Here is a 6,987-nt window from a genome sequence, read left to right on the forward strand (position 1 = left end):
CCCAGCTCTTCTTGAGCATCCTCTCCGAAGGGAGGCACCCAGCAGCTCCTCGCCCAGTGCCCGAGGGGTGGGGGAGGGCGAGTTCACCCCCAGCCCGGCGCTGTCGCTGTGGTTTATTGCTGTGGCTGGTGCGTGGCTGCACTGAACCCCCGCTGTCGGCTCCGCTTCACCCACCTCCCTCCGCCCCCGAGCACAGCCCAGCACCCCGGGGTGCTCTGCAGTTCAGGGGCTGTACCCCCAAAAGAGCGGTGACCCCCGTGGCTCTCCCGCTCCCACAGCGGGACCCGGCAGCACCCACGGGTGAACCAATGGGTCACCAATGGGTGAACCCGCGTCAGACTGCGAGGCAGCGCGGCGCCAGGGGCTGATGCAGACTCCACGCGTCCCTGGTGTGTTTCTCCCATAGCAGGGATGGCACGGTGCTGTGGCTGGGCGCTAAGGATAGGAGAGAAAACCCATACGGGAAATTAAACAACCAGCTTTTGCACACCCAGGCTCTCATAGGGGCCGGAGAAAGCATGAGCCGGCAGCCGAAACACAAGAAACACGACCTGGGAGCGAGGGAAAAGGGGTGTCTGAGCACAGGGATGCGGGAGGAGCGTGGGGGTTTGTCTCAAGCCTGGAAGAGGGGTCAAGGCACTGCTGAAGATAAACACTTCCCCTGCCAGAACACAACCCTCCCTCTTTCTCCCCATGGGAGAGAGGTGACTCTCTCATCACGGGAGTCCCCCTGCCCACGTTAAACAACATCCAGAAAGACCATTACGGAACTGGTGGTCTCCTGCTGCAGCCACATCCCACATCCCCAGCAGCACGAGGCAGAGGGGGGACGCGCCCAGCCCAGCCACCGAGCACCCAAACTGGGGGACAGTCTGTAGCACAAGGTGACCCTGCTCGGTGAGCTCACACCCAGCTGGTCCCTGTCACCCCGACACCGACAATAGCTGTTGGAGTCTCCCATCCCAGCCAGGATCCGGGGTGGATGGGGAGCTGGGAGCATTTTCTGCCCAGGACAACCCGTCCTCCAGCTTCTCTTTCTGTTTATCTTTGAGATGAGATAAAATGTCATGTGTTCCAGCCACAGCTGCTCGCCTCTCCCAAGTCTGGCAGGGGGGTCCCCAGCCAGCCGTCCCAGTGCCCTGGCTCTGCTCTACCCCAAGAGAGCTGGCAGGAGCTGCCCCTGGCTCCATCCCGGCCAGGGGCAGGCGGCAGCCCCGGCTTCTGCTCCAGGCTAGGGCTGGGGTGGGCACTGCCAGGCTCAGGCTTTGTACATGGCAGCAGGTTATTTGTCTGCCAAAAATCCTTCAAGACAACCCTCCGGGACGGCCACGCGATCCTTCTCGCCGTACCGTGCGGAGGTTTAACCGCCACATGTCTCCATCCTGCTTTTCTCAAATGCAACCAGAAGATGCAGCTGGGACCACGGCGGGGCTGTGGAGGGACTACTGGTGGTGCCTCTCGCGGGGGCAGGTGGGGAGGAAGGGTCCGGCCCCCGGGAAGGCTGTGGAGCTCCCAGGAGCAGCTCTCCCAAGGGAAGAAACTGAGAGTGCCCACCCTGCAGTGCTGGAGCAGGACAGGAACTCCGGGAGAGACGGGGATGGGGATTCTCTCCTCCTGCAGCCAGGAGGGCGAGCGGTGGGGACCACGCCAGCTCCCAGCCCTGGCACCATCAACCCCCGAAACACGAGTCCCAAGAGCACAGAGAGCCCCAGAGGAGCGGCGGTGGCCGAAGGAGTTAACAGCATGAACCCAGCCCTGCCTTCCCTTGTCAGGAACATTCCTCAGAGCCAGCGATGATGCACAGCCGTACTTTAAAGAGCATTTGTTACACGCGGCTCTGCTGAGCCAGGCTTCAAGCTGCTCAATGCCTGGTTTAAAAATAACCGGCAGCTCCTCTGGTTCGAAGCTGGGTCCTGATAAAATAAACATTAGCACAGCTATTTCTGAAGGTCACTCCCATCCATCTGAGGCTCGGCAGAGCACGGCTGCTTGTCGAGAAACGAGCTCCTAAGAGACTCCAAATGCGTTCACGGTTTGGGTCTGGGGTTTGGCGCTCTCTGGGGCTGGTTTCCCCCCCGTTATCCAGCAACCACCACCCCCTTCCAGACTGTTTGCAGAGCCTAACGAATTACTTAAGGCACCTCCACCAAGCTCACAGGTGCTTGCTCCACGCACCTTCTTGGTCATCCTTTAAGGACCGTGAGAACAGTGCGACGGGTCCTGCAGCCCAGGCAGAAGAGGCTCCGTTGGCTGCCATGGCTTGGGGACAGCTTCCCTGCGCACATCCCTGGATGCCCGAACGCTGTGCACTGTGCTACACCTGTGAGACTCTTCGGCACTCTTGCCATGCAAGCCATAAATTATAAATTAAATATTTACAGCATCCATTGCACGGGACAATTCGTAATTCAGCATTAGCCCAAGTGCCAAAGCAACGCGAGACTATTTACGCGTAGAGGAGAGGTTATTAATACATCTCAGCTCGCCAGAGATGCTGACTTGCCATGAAGTGACTGTAAACTCATTTCAGACTCGAGGACCTTTAACTTCCCTTCACTGATGGATTGAGACTAGGAAAAACCACCATAAATCAGAGCGTGCACAAGAACAATTCTGTGGGATTTTCAAAATCCACCACCTCTCCAAAGCTCTCCCTTCTTCTCCACAAACAGAGACATGTTTTTACGCTCACCCAACCAACGGGACACCTGTGGCACTGGCAAGCAGCAAGAAAAAACCCACATAATAAATCCCAGATGGCCAGAGCTCCCGCTGCACTCCCACGGGAAACCATCCACCTTTTTTCCCAAGACCACAGGAGGTGCAGGAGACACCACGGAGAGACACTCCTTTCAGCGTGGCCATCAAGTAGAGTTACCACTCAAACAGCCTTTCTGTGCCGGCCCAAACCCGTTACCCAGCCCCCAGGAGGGAACAGCCACCAGCCCAGCCCCGGGATCACAGAATCACAGAATGGCAGGGGTTGGAAGGGACCTCTGGAGATCACCCAGTCCAACCCCCTGCCAGAGCAGGGTCACCCAGAGCAGGTGGCACAGGAATGCGTCCAGGCGGGTTTGGAATGTCTCCGGAGTTGGAGACTCCACCACCTCTCTGGGCAGCCTGTGCCAGGGCTCTGCCACCCTCAGAGTAAAGAAGTTCCTCCTCATGTTTAGGTGGAACTTCCTACGTTCAAGTTTGTGCCCGTCACCTCTTGTCCTGTCACTGGGCACCACTGAGAAGAGCCTGGCCCCATCCTCCTGACACCCACCTGGGATTTTGGTCCTGGGTCTCCTCTGCTCTGCAGGGCAGGTCCCCATCCTGCCCGGGCTGGACTCAGACAGACAAACCAGTAAGGAAACTGGTGAGAGCCAGCCAGGCGCTTCCAGCAGACGGGAGTGCTTTCGGTCAGCCGCTTGTCTCTTCCCAGAAAGAAAAGACAAGACCCTAAATCTGCTGACAATTTATTATTAGCTCTCACACTGATTTATTTCAGCAGCAGCCAGGCTGCAATCCCACAGCAAATCCCTGAGCGGAGGAAAGCTCCGAGAAATGTGTTCGCAACCGCTGTCAAGGGTCCAGGCTCGGTGGGGCTGCAAAACGCCGGCCCTTCAGGCTGCTGTGTGCTCAGTGGGGATTTCAGTGCCCAAAGCGCTCATTTACCTTAAACATCTCCCTCCCGGGGCTGCACCGCTGGAACCTGAGCTGGATGGTCCCACGGAGCCTCCCTGCCCGCTCCCCAGCTGTCTCCCCGCGCTGGGGATGGAAGAGAAGCGTCCCCAACAGGCTGCTGCCACCGCAGGAGCCACACCTGGGCAGGTTCACCTGCAGAACGTCACCGCCAGGTCCCTCCACAAAACCCCGAACAGCCACAGCAAGCCGGGCAAAGGGAAGCCAAGAGGAGATTTGGGGTTTTCCCCACTGCTGCTGGCAGGGTGGCTGACCAAAGCCAAACAGAAGACCCGTCTGAAGCTACTCAGTCTCCCCAAGACAAACACCAAGCTTCCTTCACCCCAGAGCATCAGAAAAACTGTTAAAAGGCACTCACACAGTTTTAGGTGAAGAAATATGTTTCATAGTTAACTCCGTGCCAGAAAATAGGAGGCAGATGCAGGAAGAACACAACTGGGTGTCCTATATTAATACACACTTTAGCCTCCATTCCCTGGACAGCACACAAAATATCTCCAAAACCGTATTTGACGACTGCAGCAGAGTAGATGATTGTCATCTGCTGTGGCAATTAAGAGTGGCAGATGTCCCGTCATCTCACTGGAATGGCCGCTTCATTGATTCAGGCGGCAGAAGCTGAGCAGCTTAGTAACAAGAACCAGAGGATGCCAAGCAGGGGATTCAGGGCATATTCCCACTGCTGCCACACTCTTCCCGGGTGAAACCTCCCTTCCAGGCCTCGTCTCCCACCCTTCGCATCGCTGCACCGCCCACCTGCGCCGGGCATTTTACCCCCAAGAGCTCTGGTCCCCTCCATAAGGGCCCCGGGTGCTCCTGCGTGAAAAGCCTCCTGCATTCTGCACCAGCGCAGCCACGAAGGTTCATCTGCTCCAGCACACGCGGAGGCTTGGTAGGGTATTAGCCTTCATTAAACTTCTTGCTAAACGGTGCTGCGTGAAGCCCCTACTGTAAATACAAATAAAGAAACAATTTTCTATCTGCTGTTGCCTTCCAGCAGACTCTTCACATGATCCCTGCAAGTGGAAAAAGAGGGGAAGGAAGGAGAAGGGAAAGGCTGCAGCAGCTCTCCAGGAGACATGAAGGCATTTACGTTGTAATTCACACCCATTTCCTTTCAATCCTCTTTCCGCAAGACCTTGCTTTTCACAACATAATCCCTTAAAGAAGCTTATTTGCTTTTTAGACTTGCTAGAGAAGCCCCGAGCCGGACACCTCCCCAAGCCTCCCCGCGGCTCAGCACACTGACTGGCACGGAGGCCCCCCGGCACGTCCCAGATCCTCTTGCAGCAAGCATAAACCTGCGAAATCCAAGCCTGCAGGTATGTAAAACCTCCACCCTTGATTCTTCCTTTCCAAATCAGGTGCCGCTCAACCCAGCCAGCTCCCTCCACCCCCAGCCCTCCCCACCGTCCATCAAACCGCCTCCAGCGCTGTGAAACCAGTCCTGGTATTTCCTGCACCACGAGGCTTTCAACCCGAGACCCTTTACTTGCCATATTTTAACAGGAATATTTTTATCCTTCTCTATAAACCACTGATTCATGCTTCGCTTTCATTTTACTTGGCTACAGAGACAAGAATTTGCTCTCTAAGCTGGCACAAAAATAATACTTCAGTGCTAATGCAAAATCCTTTACCATTGTACCGGAGTAATACTGAATCCTCCAAGGCTTCCAAAGCTTCCCAGTTCTTCTGGCTCGTCTTCCTTGCTTGTTTATCCAAAAATACAACTAGCCCTAGGAAACTTGGTGGGCCCCAACCTTACAAATCATCGCACAGTTCAAACAGGGAGAAAAGGCAGCTGATGCCGGTGGCACTTCCCCAATAACAAGTGAAATCACCGGCAAACGCGTGTCCCAGTCTCACTCCAGTAACAGACCGTCGTCGCGTCTACGGAGATGTTTCATTCAAATGTTTTACAAGATCATATTTTATTTTTTTTTAAATGGCAGGAGGTGCATTTCATTCTTTTACTGTCTAATCTTAAAGATAAACGTGCACAAAGTTTAGAGCTGACGAGGGAATGTGTCAACACTTGGCCCGAGGAAACAACCGGACTGAGCCCACAGCAATCTCGCTCCGGGGCCAGACGTCGGGCACCAGGCAGCGACTGCTCTCCACCTCCGCAGGAAGCCTCCGCCAGCCTGGCTTCCTCATCGCCTTTGTAACCTGTGATCTTCCAGAATTACGCGTTCGTTAACTAGGATGGAATTCTCACCTTCTACAGACGCACGCACCAACACGAGTTCGTTCTACGGGCGGGCAGAGGGAAGGGAACGCACACCAGAGCGCTGAAGGAGTTAACCGCGCTGAAAGCTGCAGCACAGGCAAATGTTTTTGGAGGCAGTTGTTTCAGTTCTTAAAAAAATAAATAAATAAAAAATTAAAAAATTCTCAAAGGCAAGAAAGGACATCCAGTACCTAGACACATTTTATGTCTTTGAAAGCCTCACTCTAATTCCTACAAACAGGATACAAAGGTGGCTTTTGACTGAAAGGAATCACATCAGACTCCCTCCTGCTCGCAGAAAGCTGTATATCAAAATTCTGCGAGCCTTTTATGAAAGTACCACTAAATATAGTCTCTTTAATGGAAGATTTGCAAGTTGGTATAAAGACGTAAGCAGCTTTACAGATACTCTCCAAGGCACATGAAACAATTACTCAAGTTTGCCCAAAGAGAGCATTGCAGAGCAGTTAATTGGAGTGAAGAACCCCTAAGCCCCCCAAAAACCTCTAAGAGAATTAACACCCAGTAAGATGTGAGGCACCCCCCCCCACCCCTAAGGCAGAAAGGCTTTGGTGACGCAGGATCACCAGTCCTACTGGAACAGCAGCGCTTGACGCCTGTCCAGGAAAGTCCCATTCCTGGCTTCCAGGTATTGGCTTTTGTTTGTTTCTTTGTAAATAATTACTCTTAAAAAAAAAACAACAAAACAAAACAACCCCAAACACATGTCCTCCATATAACAGACATCAATTTATGAATGAAGAAGCTGGTCTTTTGCGTGTTGTGCCCCTCGAAGCAGAGGTTAGCGCAGGGGAGCGTATTTTATTTTCGTTCGTTGCAGTACCGACCTGAGCAAGGGGCACGTTGGTTTGGGTGATAAGCCCTCAGAAAGCGTGACTGTGACTTGACGGACTCAAACGATACTCTGCATCCACCGAGCCCAATGGAAGCGCTGTTCAGCAGCCGCGGCCGCTGATTTTAGAGGGACCCCCCCCCCCCCCAAAACACAACCCATGGTGTGCCAGAGCAACACCTGCATTGTGGAAAAAGAAGTAAAACCACTACTA

At 54.1% G+C, this 6,987-nt stretch overlaps 1 protein-coding gene across 2 annotated transcripts in view; it reads right to left on the reverse strand.

Moving 5' to 3' along the window:
* The window catches only part of LOC141750230 (bactericidal permeability-increasing protein-like), a 63,397-nt gene extending 58,047 nt beyond the window's left edge, over nt 1-5,350 (reverse strand). The window contains exon 1 of one of the 2 annotated variants that reach the window (XM_074604980.1): nt 5,328-5,350. The gene's annotated coding sequence lies outside the window, so the exon portion shown is untranslated. Of the gene's footprint in view, nt 1-3,268; nt 3,405-5,327 lie in introns of those variants that run through there. The other variant, XM_074604979.1, reaches the window with a different exon arrangement.
* Between the last annotated feature and the right edge of the window lie 1,637 nt (nt 5,351-6,987).

Source organism: Larus michahellis, chromosome 12 (assembly GCF_964199755.1).
Source record: "Larus michahellis chromosome 12, bLarMic1.1, whole genome shotgun sequence".
NCBI classification, from domain to species: Eukaryota; Metazoa; Chordata; class Aves; order Charadriiformes; family Laridae; genus Larus; species Larus michahellis.